Below are 18,620 nucleotides of genomic sequence, written 5' to 3' on the forward strand. Positions count from 1 at the left end.
ACCCTGTTTATATCCACACAGAAATGAGTGGCCCAAATCATTTAAAACTTTTAAAAATACCAGTTTCTTATTTAGGAAAGGTTAAATATATGTAGTGGCAAGGTTGGCACCTATTTGTTTGCCATAAAAAGTGTTGGGCCAGGATGAGAACATGTCTATCCTATGAAGGGGTATAGGAAATCAGATGGCAGCACTCCAAGATATAAAAGATGTATATTTTTTTTACATCTACTCCAACAAAGATAGGACAATGACGTTTCTGGTGTTACCCTTTAATCATGTTGTTTGATTAAATGATTAAGGGGTAACACCCGAAACGTTGTTGTCCTATCTTTGTTGGAGTAGATGTAAATAAATATACATCTTTTATATCTTGGAGTGCTGCCATCTGATTTCCTATATTGCATTATATTTGGGACTTTTTTGTGTGGAGTCCTGGATGGCGTTGTCACCCGTTTGATACACAGGTGCTGTATAATTTATATTTCTACAGTATCCTATGATACTTTATATATCTACAAAGAAATGAGTGGCCCAAAGGATTTTAACACTTTCAACATACCAGTTACTTATTAAGAAAAGGTAAAATATATGAAGTGGCAAGGTTGGCACCAGTTTTTTTGCCATAAAAAAAGTGTTGGGCCAGTCTGAAAACATGTGGATTGTATGAAAGGGCTCACACACTGTATATATCCACATAGAAATCAGTGGCCCAAAGGATTTTAACCCTTTCAATATAACAGTTACTTATTCAGAAAAGGTCAAATATATGAGGTGGCAAGGTTGGCACCAGTGTTTTTACTATAAAAAGCATTGGGCCAGGCTGAAAACACAAGGATTGTATGAAGGGGCTCACACCCCGTATATATCCAGAGAGAAATCAGTGGCCCAAAGGATTTTAAAGGGATATTCCAGTCAAAAATTAATTGCACCTAAATTAATTACATCTTTAAATAGAAATATATTTGAAATATACATGCAGTGGCAAAAAAAGCTTCCAGTAGAAGTAATTACTGTTTTAGTGTTAGCATTTTTCTCTGCATGTGCATGTGAAGCATAACTAGATATTTTCAGTGCACAAACATTTTAAATACTGTAACTGATCAGAGCATCAGTGGGGTTTGTGTCATGTCAGCAATTAACAAATTGAGTCATTACTAGATGGTACAAGCACCTTAGGCTCTCTGAGCAAGTGCTGTGTTTAAAATGCTGGTGCAAGGTGCATACTTAAATACACATTTGAAACAGCTATAGCTTTTAAAAGAAGCGTTTTTGCTAATACATATATATTAGAAATACTACTTGTATTCAAAACTGAAATGCATCCATGTAGATTCTAATTTTGGCTGGAATATCCCTTTAACCCTTTTAAAAAAATAACCAAAATTGTACCATGCTTACCAGCTGTTTATTGCAATATTATTTGTATAAAATATAAGTTTGTTTAGGTTTTGGGAAAGTGTAAATAATTGTAGATATTTTGTTTATACTGCTTTATTTGGCTGATTGTATCAGTTGCTGAATAAGAAGCCAACTTCAACTAATACGAAGCTGGACGAATAAGAAGCCAACTTCAGCCTCGTTTTTCAGGAGTAAAATAATGAGGTATGGCGAGAAAATAATTTAGAACGGGAAACTCAGATTTTACCGATGATCCTCTTTACACCACACACTGCGGTACCTTATACACTTCTTTCCACACACAAGCGCATACTTATATTAACTAGGGTTGCCAGGTGTCCGGTATTAGACTGGACTGTCCGGTATTTCAGGCTGCTGCCCGGTAATTTTATTTAAAAAAAAAAAAACGGACATAGCCTTAGGTAATTTGCTTTTGAATTTTTTTGTTTATTTTTTTTGCTTATGAACTTTTTTTTAATGTATTTATACTTTTTACTTTTTAAGACTATTAGCCCTAATTTAGCCCCCCCCCCCCCGGCAGTGACAGGCAGCCGCCCACAGCCGTGTCCACTTGTTGTCTACTGTTTAGTCTCCGGCTCCACTCAGCTGATTGGAGATCTTGATGTGCGGTGCCCCTGCGCTCTGCGTGCTGCCTGCCGCTGTAGTGACTGTCAGACGTCACGTGATCATGCACGTGATGTCACAACAGCAAGAAGATCCGCGGGCTGACATGGTAAGCTTCGATATCACATACATAAAAGTCTCTAATAACGGTATGTTATTTAGTGTCCAAGGGATAATAATGAAAGAAGTCTGTATATATGAATATATAAAATCCAGAGGCCAACTGTAACAAAATTCTCAGAAAACAGATGATTCCAAATTTTTAATGCTGCAGATGTTTGCGTTCCAAAACTATATACAGGTGGGTACTCACCAGAATCAACCCTAATCATATGAGGTAAGGTAGGAGCCAGCAAAAGGAAAACATCCTTCGCCTAAAACTGATGTTTTCCTTTTGCTGGCCCCTACCTTAACTCATATGATTGGGGTTGATTCTGGTGAGTACCCACCTGTATATAGTTTTGGAACGCAAACATCTGCAGCATTAAGAATTTGGAATCATCTGTTTTCTGAGAATTTCGTTACAGTTGGCCTCTGGATTTTATATATTCATATATACAGACTTCTTTCATTATTATCCCTTGGACACTAAATAACATACCGTTATTAGAGACTTTTATGTATGTGATATCGAAGCTTACCATTCCATTGGGATACGCACCTACTTAAACATATTATTTATATTAACCTCTTGTCCACTGCTATTGCATTCTATTCCTACAGTTCATCATACATTTAACGTGATAGCTTTTGGATGTTTATTAGTATCTGAATTACATGTTTATAGTAATTTGGGGAACTTTTTCTTCTATTTATATATATGGTTTGCGTGCATATATACACCTAAACTATACCCTAATAGAATAGCATCTTCACACCTATGTCTTTTGGACTAATCACCATTGTAGTGTAATGGTTTTAATTTAATACTACATTCAGTCTGAATAGTCTGTGTTTCCATTTTATTTATATTTATGGTACTGCTTATATAGTGTATCCTGACCTTACTAGAGATACATAATAGTGTTTTTTTTGCGCTTTACTTACAATATTCTTGGTCTTTCATACTATATACAGTATATATATATATATATACATATATACACACACATAGTATATATATATATACTATATATATATATATACTGTATATAGTATATATATATATATATACACACACAGTATATATTTATATATATATATATATATATATATACTATATATATATACACTATATATATATATATATATATATATATATATATATATATATATATATATATATATATATATATATATATATATACTGTGTGTATACATATATATATATACACTGTATATATATATATATATATATAGTGTATATATATATAGTGTATATATATATATATATATATATATATATATATATATATATATATATATATATATATATATATATATATATATATATATATATATATATATATATATATATATATATCTGCTGGCTGTCCAGTATTTTTTTGAAAAAAAGCTGACAACCCTAATAGTAACCTAAATAAAACCGTAACAGCTTGCGCCTAATTAACTTAAGGACAATGAATGCATAGTACCCTCTTTACCGTTGGCCGCAGCATTCATGTGATTTATGACATAACTGGTCCTTTAGCTGGATGGGAACTAGCTGATACCGCCTCAGAGATTAACGGTGAATACGTGCAAAACTCTCTTTCTATACAGGTATATACCCGCGTATACTGTACTAAAGAGGATGTGTGAGACTGTGTATGTACTGATGAGGCAGCAGGGACGGGTGTGTTTGTCAGAGGAAGTCTTGGGAGGAGCTGTGTGTGTAATACAGAGGGAGCTTCTCTTTATTATATATCTGTATGTTATGTAATGGGGATTGGGGCGTGTGTGAGACAGATATAAGGAACTGGGGAGATGCCTGTGTGTGAGGCAGATGACTACTCTATAACATATATCTGTGAGATACTACTGTGTGTGTGTGTGTGATACAGAAGAAATCTCTATAATATTACATATCTATGTTACAGTATTGAGCTGTATGATGCGTGTAAGGCAGAGGGAACTTCTCTATTGTATGATATATCTGTGTATAAGGTACTGGGGAGGGGGCTGTGTGTGATGCAGAGGGAACCTCTCTATAACATAACCCAGTAATATATATATATATATATATATATATATATATATATATATATATATATATATATATATATATATATATATATATATATATATATATAGTTAGTACTCGGTAGAGTGCTGTGTCAGGCAGAGGGAACCGCTCTATAATTATATATTTGTTAATAAATTACTGGGGAGGGGAACTATGTGTGAGAGGCAGAGGAACCTCTCTATAATATTCTATATCTTTATGTTATGTAATGGGGAGTGAGGCGTGTGTCAGGCAGATATAAGGAACTGGGGAGATGGCTGTGTGAGGCAGAGGAAGCAGTCTCTATAATATTAATTATCTGTATATAAGAAACGTGGTGGTTCTGTGTGTGAGACAGAGGGAACCTCTAATAATATTACATATCTGTATATAAGAAACTGTGGAGGTGGCTCTGTGTGTGAGGCAGAAGAACCTTTCTATAATATTATATATTTGTATATAAGGAACCGGTGAGAGGGCTCAGTGTGTGAGGTAGAGGTATCTCTCTAAAATATTATATATCTGTATATAGGGTACTGGGAAAGGGTGCTGTGAGTGAAGTAGAGGGAACCTCTGCATTGTGTTAAATGTTTGCATATAAGCTGCTGGCAGCTGTGGAACAGCTCTATAGTACTGCATAGCTCTACATGAGGTGATATAGGAGGTGTAGTGTATGTGAGGCAGAAGGATGTCTATATAAGGTGTTGTGGATGTGTGTGGGTGAGACAGATACAGGGGATGTGGAAGATGCTGGTGACCATGGTTATAAAAATACATTATTAAAGTGAAGGTAAACTTTGATGAATGAAAGCCCAGTTTTTAAAAATACTATTAAAAACAGGGGCACTTTCATTCATCAAAGTTTAGAAAGCAGCCGTTTTGTAAAAAAAACAAAAAAAAACAATAACTTGCCTCTCTCCTCTTTACGGCCGGAGCAGCTTCCCCCGCACAGAGATCCTCTATTCACACGTCAGCAATGACTAATCCGGCTTCCTCCAATCATGGCATGGCCTCAGGCAATAACTCCCCTGGAAGGAAAGCCGTGATTGGAGGAAGCCGGATTAGTCATTGCTGACTTGTGAAGAGAGGATCTCCGGGTGGGGGAAGCTGCTCCGGCTGTGAAACGAAGAAAGGTAAGTTTTTAAACAAAATGGCTGCTTTCTAAACTTTGATGAATGAAAGTGCCCCTGTTTTTAATAGTATTTTTAAAAACCGGGATTTCATTCATCAAAGTTTTACCTTCACTTTAATTAAATACAAATGTTTTATACCCTGCAGTACATCAGCATTTACTTCTGCAGTGTAGAACTTAATTAGACAATGTACTGCACAACTAACCATAAACCCTGATGTGCTGCAGAAGATGAAGGTATTTGTGGCAGTGAGAAAAAATAAATAGTATAAAATGTTGTATGAACAGCAAGATATATATTTTTTTTTAGAGAACTGTCACCAATTTTGCTACATGCTCTCAAAAAGGTTAATCCCCTGATATATAGTACAGTGCAAAAGTCTTAGGCCACCATTAGATTAGTTGTTTTAGCAAAGTTTTTTTTTTTTTTTTTTTTTTTTTTAAAAGACCATCCATATTTATTTTTCAGTCTTTTTATTAAGATACAAACAGGAAATATGTACACACAAAAATATAAAAACCCCCACAATTTTCAGAACAAAATGGCTTCTGCATGAAAAAGTCAGTATTTAGTGTGACCTCCTTTGGCTCTAAGCACATTGTGAACTCTTTTGGGGAGACTGTCCTGAAGCTTTCTGAAGTAATCTGGTATATTATACCAGGCTTATTTCAGCGCATCCCAGCGTTCTTCTTTAGTTTTACTTTTATTTCTTTCTATGTCCAGCTGATCCCATACTGCCCCTATAATATTCAGGTCTGGACTCTGTGGAGGCCAATCCATGAGTGTCAGTGTTTTATCAGCTGTTTTTCTCTCCAAATATGATTTAACTTAATTAGTAGTGTGCTTGGGATCGTTATGATGAAAAATAAAACCATTCCCAATCGGGCACTTTCCAGAAGGATGAATTAAAACCTGTCTGATTTAAAAAAAAAAAAAAAAAAGTGTATGGGGTATGTATTTATTGTTACAAATTTAATTAACCTTTAATTAACCTTTTAACGCAGTTGCTGCGTTTTATTCCGGTCCTAACCACGCCGGGCTTTAACGCTGTTAGGACGGAATAGAACGTCCGAGCCGTTTGACTGTCCTGAAGCCAATGGGGCTTCCCGGATGGGATTGCGGTCTGGAGGCAGTGCCTAGCTTCATAGGGATGCCCCCCAACCCGATCCCATCATTTAAATCTCGCGATCACGTGCATGGGATTTCAATTTGTCTACAGCGGAATATTGTTCTATGTATTTTATGCTTATTTAATCCCCCCCCCCCCGCTTGCTTTACACACACACACACATATATATATATATATATATATATATATATATATATATATATATATATATATATATATATATAATCTGTCTATCTCTGTATATATCTGTGTGTGTGTATAATATATATATATATATATATATATATATATATATATATATATATATATATATATATATATATATATATATATATATATATATATATATATATATATATATATATATATATATATAGAGAGAGAGAGAGAGAATCAATAATAAATAAGCACTCTCTGGACTTTGGCCATCTGTGTAAACAAAAATATTTATTGTGACGTTTCGGGACACCAAACCGTCCCTTCCTCTGACTATAAGTGAACAAAGATTTTTCAACACCTCTCAGTGAAACAAAATAGAACCCAATATTCGAAAGAACAGTAAGGCTGATAAGATACGTTTAAAACTTCACCTTTATTTAGACTCCGTGAGTAAAAAGGCAAAGGCACAGTACACAGACCTGACTACCGCTGATGCGTTTCCTGCCCTATTGGGCACTTCATCAGAGCTACCTGACAGGTGTGTAAAGGCTCCTTAAAAACAGGATATGAGCTCTACACACCTGTCGCATAATTAAATATAACAACAGAAAAATAATATAAATAAACACCAAATCTAATGTGTGAAATAATAATATAAATTATGCATATTAAATAAACTTGAAAAAAATTTATATACATAAGAAAAAAATGTATATATATACAGAAATACTAAGACTATGTTTTCTTATAAGATTGTATTACTAAATCTGCACATTAAAAACGATAGTACAATCAAAGTCGGGTGGGCAAGGGCTCATTCTGTTACCCTTAAATTAAATATTCAGAGAATAAATATTCAGAGAATAAATCTCAGTGACCATTCGCTGACTTAAATATGATCAAAACATACACATGAAGTGTGAAGTTATTAAATGTTTTAGTCAATCATGATCAACCCACATGTAACAAATATATTCATTTATTTAGATATACACTGAGAGCAGAATCAGTAAAGTGTCCCAATACAAATTATACCATATAAAAGTCAAATGCTAAAGAGTACAAGTATATTGAGAGGGGCACAATTGCTCCCAGTGAATCCAAACATAAATGAAATATTTATGTCAATATGTATAATTTTGACCATACCAAAATTTAGATCTATTTTAAGCTTCAAGTTCTCGGTATATAAGAAACATTTGAATATGAGACATTATGAATCCAAAAATAACCCAATATTCTGAGATTTATATATTATCAATGAACAATTTGATGTCACTAATTTTGTTAATACCAAGAGGAGCACCAGTTTTCAAAGTGTGAATCCAGTAAACTTCACGTTTACTAAGTGCTGCATATCTATTCCCACCTCTGGGTCCTAATTTAACTGCCTCAATCCCTTGAAATTTAAAACCGGCTGATTTATCATCATGTAAAGCAAAATGCTTAGCTACAGGGGTTTTGGGAATTTCTGCCTCAAGAGAAAGCAAATGCTCTCTTATTCGATCTTTAAGCATCCTAGATGTTAACCCTGTATATTGAAAATTACAGATTTTGCAAGTTAAAAGATATATAACAAAGGTAGAAGTGCAGGAAATATGCTCTTTAATTTTAAATATCCGGCCTGTACTTGTAGAGGTAAATGAATCCCCAACTGTGGCATAACTGCAACTCTTACAAGGTCTAACATTACATTTATAAAAACCTGGTTTTGATGTTAACCAATTAGTTGACTGTGTACTAAGTGAGCTCTTTTTGCTAAAATCCTTTCTGACCATATCTCCAATGGTTTTAGCTTTTCGAGAGATAAAATTACATTTAGTAGAAATATGTTTTAGATCTAAATCCCTATCTAAAATAGGTAATCTGTTCTTAATAATTCTACTAATGTTATCAAATTGTCTACTATAAGACGTGATAAAATTGACACCATCCTTAATCCTGATGTCTTTATCCTTATCTTTTAGTAAACTATTTCTATCAAATTTGCTCACTTGTTCAGATATTGTTATTAAACTTTGTTCATCATAACCTCTCTCTTTCAATCTGAGGGTAAGATCTGCTGCATGTTTCTTATAGCTCTCCAAGCTACTACAGTTCCTCCGTAGTCTAATATATTGACCCTTAGGTATCCCCTTTTTCAAATGAAATGGATGACAAGAATCTGCTCTGAGAATAGTGTTGCCCGAAATTTCTTTCCTAAAGACCTCTGTGACAATACCCTCTGTATTTTAACTGAGTTTAACATCTAGAAATGGTATACCGTCTTTGGAGTGACTGAATGTGAATTTTAGGTTGGCATCATTCTGGTTCAAATATTCTACAAATTCATCTAAATCTTTGTCTTTACCACTCCATAACAATAACATATCGTCTATGAAACGTGTATAATAGACGATATGTTTCTTGAATGGATTAGCAACATTAAACAATTTTTTATCCTCAAATTCTGCTAAGTAAAGATTAGCATACGAGGGGGCAAATTTTGCCCCCATCGCAGTGCCTCTCTGCTGTAGAAAATATATACCATCAAAAATAAAATAATTGTGATGCAGCAAAAATCTGGTTACTTGTAACATGAAATCAATTAGATTTGAATCATTATTAGAATATTTAGACAACATAGCTTTCATAGCCAACAAACCTTGATCATGTGGTATACATGAATACAAAGACACAGCATCTATTGTTACAAAGTTGTAATCTGTGTCACATTTGTATTCATGTAAAGATCGAATCAAATGCTTTGTGTCGCGTAAGAAGCCTGGTAAGGACTGAACCACTGTTTGTAATTGCACATCCAACCATTCTCCCAACCTTTCCCCCAGAGAGCCAATTGCAGATATAATTGGTCTCCCTGGGGGATTGGTTATGCTTTTATGTACCTTTGGTAGGAATTTGAATACCGGGATTCTAGGGTGTTCTACAAATAATGAATCACAAATACTATTGGTAAAAATATTCCTTTCTCTACCATCATCTAACAGAGAAGAAAGTTCCCTCTGGAATTTGACTGTAGGATTAAAGGTTAATTTTTTGTAGGTATCTGTGTCATTTAACTGCCTCATAGCTTCCTTAAAGTGAATGTAAATTTTTCAATATTGTATTATATATAGTTGTAGAGAATCATACGCTAAAGCATACCGCCACAATCCTTTTTTAATAAAATGTATTATTGCAATGTTATTTTATATTAGTATTATCGGTCATTCACTTACCCGCTCCTCCCACTCTCAGTTTGCTTATTCTCCCCCATCTTACGTAAACAGCGGCCCCACCCGCTGTTTACGTATCGGAACTGCGCGCTCCCGTGTATTCTTTCAATTGCGCATGCGTTACTCCTGTTTCCGGTTTTCATCAACATAGTATTCATTGAATGAGTCTAACTCCATTCAATGAAAACTATTGTTGCGAGTGGTGAAGGACAGGAGCGAAGTCTAACCTATTATCCAGTAATTTCTTAATTTTTTTAATTATTGCGATGCCGTGTTTCGGTATAATGCGCATGCGCGAAATGTGCACGAGCTTATATTAAATTAGCTCTACACCGCAAACGAACGCATGCGCAATGAAGACGTATTACGTCATTGTAATGGGGTGGGTCCCCCTGTGGTTAGAGACGTTATTGGCTATCAAGGCGTCAATCAAAAAATTGAGGAACGGAGCGCGAATGCCGGGAGGAGGTTGATTTCAGCGAAAACAAGGCTAAAATTATGAAAATAAAGCTAACGATTGAAAAAGGTAGAATTTCATGAATGAAACTATAGTTTTTTATTGACATATGTTACACAGGTGTTTAGAACAGAGGATGACTTTACATTCACTTTAAGGTATTGTTCTCTATTTAAAATAACTATTGAACCTCCCTTATCAGAATCCACTACCACTAGGTCTTTGTTGTTAGTTATTTTATTTAAAGCTTTCCATTCCCTCCTGTTCAAGTTTTTATATCTGTGTTTGTTGGCATTAATCTTTGAATTCTTCTCAGCTAATTCTGTTAAATCTTGCTCTACTATGGCATGAAAAACCTCTATGAGGTCTGTGCGAGAGTTAACAGGATAGAAAGTGCTCTTTTTAAGGCTCTTAACAACCTGTTGTTTGGTTTTATTGTTCACACTCTCATTGTCTACATTAAGATCACATAGTAAAGCAATATTACACAACTCTAAGAAATTGCATTTTTCATTTAGAGACATAACTACATAACGGTGGACTCTCATCACAACCCAATGTTGGATCCTTGCTGAAGTGTTTCTTCAATGTTATCTTGCGGACAAATTTATTTAAAGGGACAGTCAACACCAGAATTTTTGTTGTTTAAAAAGAAAGATAATCCCTTTATTACTTATTCCCCAGTTTTGCATATCCAACACAGTTATAATAATACACATTTTACCTCTGTAATTATCTTGTATCTAAGCCTCTGCTGACTGCCCCCTTATTTCAGTTCTTTTGACAGACATACAGTTTAGCCAATCAGTGCTCACTCCTAGGTCACTTTACGTGCATGAGCTCAATGTTATATATATGAAACATGTGAACTAATGCCCTCTAGTGGTCAAACTGTATTCAGATTAGAGGCAGTCTTCAAGGTCTAAGAAATTAGCATATGAACCTCCTAGGTTTAGCTTTCAACTAAGAATACCAAGAGAACAAAGCAAAATTGGTGATAAAAGTAAATTGGGAAGTTGTTTAAAATTGCATGCCCTATTTAAATCATGAAAGTTTTTTTTGGACTTGACTGTCCCTTTAAGTCCAAAATGGTATTAAAAAGATTGAAGTCCTGTGTTGGTGAAAAGCCCAGGCCTTTGGATAATACTGCTTTTTCAAATTAATTTAAGGGGTGATCCGAAAGATTAATAATCTTTAGTTCTTGTTTTTGTTCTTCTTGAATTTTTGGCGACTTGGATACCTTGGCGTCTGTGGGGGAATAGGTGCTTTGCTTATTTCCTCTGTTGGCATTGACGTCACAACCCCGTTTTTTGATCTAGCTCCCATTTCTTCTTCTGATCTTGATGTGACTTTAATAGGTGCACCGTGTGAATCCATAGTGTCCAGGCTTATGAATGTGACCTTTTTGTTCTTCCCTTTATCCTTTTTCCTTTATCTGACTAATATATATATATATATATATATATATATATATATATATATATATATATATATATATATATATATATATATATATATATATATATACATACACACACAAGACAATTTCCATAACAGCCTGGGTGCAAAAATAAAAGGCATATTAAGAGAAAGAGATGCACTCGCAGGACTTCCACAAAAGCCTTTAATATAGGAACGTTTTCGGGATTCACAACCCCTTCATCAGCATATACATAAGAAATAAATCAAACCTTTTATAGTGTGAAACACCAAACACAAACCTAGTGCCCTCCTGAAAGTGCGCCAAAATTTCGAATGTGGAACGCAAGTTGCGTTCCACAGTGAGAGCTGTGACCGGAAGTTGCGATACATCACTTCCGGTTTTCGGTGGTAATATTCTGATCACAGAATTTAAAACAAAAGCAAATACACATTCTCTTTCGTAAACAAAATGAACATAGTATCAATGTGTATACACATCTCATGTAGTGAACCAAACTGGCCAATCTTATGTGTATGTGTATATAGATCGCCATAATAGTGAAACAAGCTACCGATCTTGTATATATGTGTATACAGATCGCCATGGTAACAGTGGTCATGGTTTCATTAAACAACACTCCCTGGTGCTAGAATGTAGGCAACATCCTAGAGAAAAAAAGCAACATATAAATGTGATATGTGTATAAAAAAGTGAATACTTATTAATGGTATAAGTTTGTCATGAGTATACAAGAGATAAAAAAATAATTTAAAATAACTTGTGGGGATTGTTGCAGGGCATTGATTAATAGCGCTATGACAAATTGGAAGTAACTGCCTGAATATATGTAAGTGTAATGATAGAAGGTATCAGATCTTGAGATCGCCATTTTTTAAAAAGGCATCTGATCCAACAATATGAACATTGTTTAGGGATATCCATCCATGGACATCACAGATCATTTCCATTTTCTATACCTCTTTGGCACAGAGTAGTTCTGGATGGACAGTCTATTGTAATCCCGCAGCCTAGTTAGGCTTGACTTATGTGGACACACAGACTGATTTAGCCCTTTTGGGGCATTTAAATGTCTGTTATTTAGTATACAGTTGCTGAGTGATCTTTACTATATGTATATTATTATGTCTTTCCAGGTTTGGGTTATATATGAATTCTGTCACACTGACCTGTGATGAACAGACACTCTATCTATATTTAAACATATGTTACTATGGATATCTCTAAACAATGTTCATATTGTCTCAAGATCTGATACCTTCTATCATTACACTTACATATATTCAGGCAGTTACTTCCAATTTGTCATAGCGCTATTAATCAATGCCCTGCAACAATCCCCACAAGTTATTTTAATTTTTTTTTTTATCTCTTGTATACTCATGACAAACTTATACCATTAATAAGTATTCACTTTTTTTTATACGCATACCACATTTATATGTTGTTTTTTTTCTCTAGGCTGTTGCCTACATTCTAGCACCAGGGAGTGTTGTTTAATGAAACCATGACCACTGTTACCATGGCGATCTGTATACACTTATATACAAGATTGGTAGCTTGTTTCACTATTATGGCGATCTATATACACTAAGATTGGCCAGTTTGGTTCACTACATGAGATGTGTATACACATTGATACTATGTTCATTTTGTTCACGAAAGAGAATGTGTATTTGCTTTTTGTTTTAAATTCTGTAATCAGAATATTACCGCCAAAAACCGGAAGTTATGTATCGCAACTTCCGGTCACGGCTCTCACTGTGGAATGCAACTTGCGTTCCACATTCAAAATTTTGGCGCACTTTCAGGAGGGCACTAGGTTTGTGTTTGGTGTTTCACACTATAAAAGGTTTGATTTATTTCTTATGTATATGCTGATGAAGGGGTTGTGAATCCCGAAAACGTTCCTATATTAAAGGTTTTTGTGGAAGTCCTGCGAGTGCATCTCTTTCTCTCTCTTTCTCTCTCTCTCTTTCTCTCTCTTTCTCTCTCTCTCTCTCTCTCTCTCTCTCTTTCTCTCTCTTTCTCTCTCTTTCTCTCTCTTTCTCTCTCTTTCTTTCAAACCGCGAGAGTATGACGTACAGTAGGAGGGGGCTCGTATAGGCTAGCCCTCTACTGCTGTGGTATTCTGAGCTTCGTATTTAAGTAAACAAGTATTTGCACATTGGTTATAATGGTTAGCTCTAAAATTAGAGCTTGTTGCTCTTTTTTGTAGTAATCAGAAAACAACTTCTATGTAGCCTGATTAAACAATATGAGACATTTAATATATGATGAATTTGTATATTAACTACTGACTTAAGTGTTAATAAATATAAGGAATATTTAATATAATATATATCTTATGTTCAAGATATATATATATATAACCGGAGGCCACAGATGAAAAAGAAATACTGACAAGCTCAGAATCTGAATTGGTAGAAACAAATGATTCTTCTTACTTCACGCAATCACACACAGCCTAAAATATTTACAAGTTCAGACATTCCACAGACATACAATGTTTGTTCATATTGGATGTTGCAGGTAATAGGAGATGCCCAATAATTCAGTATGGTAACAAAAACAAGCAGGTAAGAAGTTTAAAGGCTTTAGCATTGTTCGTATACGTTACCACCTTGAGGACCGTGATATTTCTGTTACCGCATTGGAAGATCCGTGTTTGGAGAGGCAGCGTGTGTGAATGCGGCTTACTTCCGGGTAGCGGTGAAAAAGTAGATCCGGCCGTTGAATGATCCAAAGTCGGTAATGACAAAGTAACGATTTGAGCATAAGAGATTCAAGACGCAGCTAGAGTAAACAAAGTAAACCACCTTGCACAGGATACAAGCAATAGGAGACCTGAGATAAGGAAAGCTACACCAGAGTAGCTAAGACTTCAATAATCAGGCAGTAAATGAGTGTTACAGGTAGTCCTTATATAGGGTGGAGACCAAATAGGAGGGGTTATAGTTAAAGGTATACCACATCTCCCCCCCTTCAAGGAAGCACCCCAGGGGTTTCCAAACTAGGTTTCTCAGGATAGCGGCGATGAAAATTTCGTAGAAGACGGGGAGTGCGAAGATCAGAATGAAGCTGCCAAGAGTTATCCTCCGAACCATAACCTTTCCATTTCACAAGATACTCTAACCTCTTCCTATGGATCCTAGAATCCAATACAGCTTCAACTTCATACTCCTCTCGATCATCAACGAGTATTGGAGGTGGTCGAGACAAGGAGAGAGACTGAGGTGAAGGAAGATATGGCTTTAACAGAGAGACATGAAAAGAGGGGTGAATCTTAAAATCCTGGGGAAGCTCTAATCTCACAGCATTGAGGTTGATTATTTTAGAAATCTTAAAAGGACCCAAATATTGATTTGCTAACTTTTTGCTAGGAACTGACAGTTTGAGATTCTTTGTCGAGAGTAGTACCAAATCTCCAATCTGATAAGCCGGGCTAGCAGTGTGATGGGTATCATATAACCTTTTTTGATAATCTTTAGCTTCCGAAAGATGTTTTTTCAGGATGTTAAGTCTTTCTTGTAGGGTAGTTGCGAAATCCAATGCTGAGGGAGAGTTCACTTGTTGAGAGGACAATGAAATAGTAGTAGGATGATATCCATAAGTAACGAATAATGGGGATAGTTTAGTAGATGTAGAAGTAGTATTGTTATAACAGAATTCAGCCAAAGGTAAATAGGATGACCAGTCATCCTGCAGATGAGATATATAACAACGAAGATATTGCTCAAGGGTTTGGTTGAGTCGTTCTGTAAGACCATTTGTCTGAGGGTGAAAAGCAGTCGAGTATCTAGAATCAATTTTGATTAACTTACATAGGGATCTCCAAAAATTAGAGGTAAACTGTGTACCACGATCAGTTATTATAACTTTGGGCAGTCCATGTAAGCGAACTATGTTGTCTAGGAAAACGTGAGCTGTAGTGAAAGCTGTAGGGAGACCTTTTAGGGGAATGTAATGAGCCAGTCTTGTTAAATGATCAATGACAACTAAAATAGTATTGTAATGGTGGGATTCAGGTAACTCGACAATAAAGTCCATTGATATGGTACTCCAGGGTTTGTCAGGAATAGGCAGAGGAGATAAAAGACCTGATGGTCTTTTGTGTGTTAACTTGTTTCTGGCACAGGTATCACAATGTTTTACATAGTTTGTAATATAGGTATCCATGAGTGGCCACCAATAATTTCTCCTGGTTAGGTCTATAGTTTTAGAAATACCTGGATGGCCTGCTAGTGTCCCGTCATGGGTTTGTTTAAGAATAGAAGATCTAATTTGTTTGGGGATATATAGTTTAGAATTATGATAGAAAAGACCAGTCTTGGAATCTTTTTGACAGTCTATTCCATGTGGTGGTTCATGTTTTAATTCTTTTAAGATCTCCTCTTCTAAAGGTGTTAATAAACCTATAATTTTTTCTTTTGGAATGATTTGGTAAATTTGATTATGAGTGTCTTGTTCATGTAATCTAGAGAGGGCATCGGCTTTGGTATTTAAATGTCCTGGTCTGTAGGTTAAGAGAAAATCGAAACGATCAAAAAATATAGACCATCTTGCTTGTCTTGCAGACAAGGTCTTACTTGTTTTTAGAAATTCAAGATTTTTATGGTCAGTATAAATCTTAAAAGGTAGCTTAGAACCTTCTAATAAATGTCTCCAATGATCTAGAGCACGTTTTATAGCTAGAAGTTCTTTATCTCCTATGCTATAGTTTTTCTCAGCACTAGTTAACATTTTTGAATAGAAAGCAATAGGATGAATCTCAGTCTTGTTCTTATCTTGTTGTGATAAAACTGCACCGATACCTGAGTCGGATGCATCTACTTCAAGGATAAATTCTGAATCAAAATCTGGCATAACTAGAATGGGAGCTGTAGTAAAATTTTCTTTCAATTTATTAAAGGCAAGACTAGCGGATTCGGTCCACTTAAATCTTTGTTTTTCACTAGTGAGTGTTGTTAATGGTTTAACGATTGAAGAGAAATTTTTTATAAACTTCCTATAAAAATTCGCAAAACCAATGAATCGTTGTACAGATTTTGTGGAAGTAGGAGTAGGCCAATTTAGAATTGCTGATACCTTCTCCGGATCCATTTGAATTTTGTTGGGACTGATGATGTAACCCAAGAATTTTATTTCTGTGACATGAAAGGAACATTTTTCCAGTTTAGCATATAGTTTGTGTTCTTTTAAACGAGTTAATACCCAGCGTACATGTTTTTCATGCTCTTGAGGTGTTCTAGAATAAATTAATATGTCGTCAAGGTATATTATGACACAAACGTCTATCAGGTCACGAAAGATCTCATTTATAAAAAACTGAAAAGTTGCCGGAGCATTACTCAGACCAAAAGGCATTACATTATATTGGAAAAGGCCATATCTGGTCCTGAATGCCGTTTTCCATTCGTGACCTTCTTTAATTCTAATCAAATTATAAGCTCCCTTTAAATCTAATTTGGTGTAAATAGTTGCACCAGTTAGACGTTCCAAAAGTTCAGGTATTAAAGGTAACGGGTATCTGTTTTTTATTGTGATGTTATTTAAAGCTCTATAATCAATAATAGGTCTTATGGTACCATCCTTGTTTCTTACTAGAAACATACCTGCAGCTGCAGGGGATGTGGAGTGTGAAATAAATCCCTTACGTAAATTTTCGTCTAAGTAGTTTCTTATATACTGGAGTTCCTCTTGAGAGAGGGGATAGATCTTACCATGAGGGATTTTGGAACCAGGTATTATATCGATAGGACAGTCAAACTCCCTATGAGGTGGAAGGTTTTCTGCCTCTTTTAAATTAAATACATCTGCCAAATCCTGATAACACGAGGGTAAACCAATATCAAGTGACGCTATGGTTTGATGTGGATAACAAGTTTGGGAACAAAAAGCAGAATCTAATGTTACCTTATTTGAAACCCAATTTATGTGAGGGTTGTGTTTCTTCAACCAAGGATAGCCTAGGATGAGAGTATGCTGATGAATGGTTATGAGATCAAAAGATAAATATTCAGTGTGTCCCTGCAATGATGTTACAAGCAGGGGAATAGTATGATGTGTAATAGGTCCTTGTTCTATTAATGAACCATCTATCAGCTTAATAGATACAGGATTTTGTTTACAAATAGTAGGTATTCGATTTTTATTTACATAAGTGGAATCAATGTAATTTCCGGATGCTCCTGAATCAATTAATGCCTTGGTTTGGATATTTTTCTGGTCCCACTGTAAAGAAATAGACAAAGTCATGTGTGTATCATTAGCTATGCTGTAAATAAAGTCACTGGTTTTTTTCTTACCATTCTTTTGTTTTTTCAACAAAGGACAAGTAGATACTACATGTTCTTTTTGAGCACAATATAAACAGAGATTTTCCAACCTCCTTCTAATTTTTTCCTCTGGTGGCAGAGGTCCTCTAAGTACACCAATCTCCATAGGGGTAGCACTGCCATGAGCTTTGTCATGACTTGTTGTGACTTGGTAAGGTCTTCTATATGAGGTATCATTAGAGGCCTTTTCTGCCCTCCTTTCTCTCAAACGACGATCTAAAGATGTACTTAATTTAATAAGACCATCAAGGGTATCTGGGATCTCAAGACGTGAAAGTTCATCTTTGAGTGTTTCAGATAAACCTAAACGATATTGATTTTTTAAACTGATTTCATTCCACTGAGAGTCCTCTGCCCACATCTGAAACTCAGTGGTATAATCCTCCACATTTCTCTTACCTTGTTTTAAAGACCTCAATCTCATTTCAGCATTTATTTGAGAATTTGAGTCTTGATATAGACTAGTTAAAGCAGAAAAAAAATCTTGTAATGAATCCAGGATATTGTTATTGTTTTCAAAAAACCTATTAGCCCAAGTCCTGGGTTCACCTTGTAGGAA

The 18,620-nt window shown here is 35.2% G+C and overlaps 1 protein-coding gene across 1 annotated transcript in view; it reads left to right on the forward strand.

Annotated features, from left to right (window-relative positions):
- Positions 1-3,701: 3,701 nt before the first annotated feature.
- LOC128657398 (zinc finger protein OZF-like) overlaps positions 3,702-18,620 on the forward strand; it is a 225,090-nt gene continuing 210,171 nt past the window's right edge. The window contains exon 1 of the mRNA XM_053711735.1: positions 3,702-3,747. The gene's annotated coding sequence lies outside the window, so the exon portion shown is untranslated. The remainder of the gene's footprint in view (positions 3,748-18,620) is intronic.

This window comes from Bombina bombina, chromosome 4, assembly GCF_027579735.1.
Source record: "Bombina bombina isolate aBomBom1 chromosome 4, aBomBom1.pri, whole genome shotgun sequence".
NCBI lineage: Eukaryota > Metazoa > Chordata > Amphibia > Anura > Bombinatoridae > Bombina > Bombina bombina.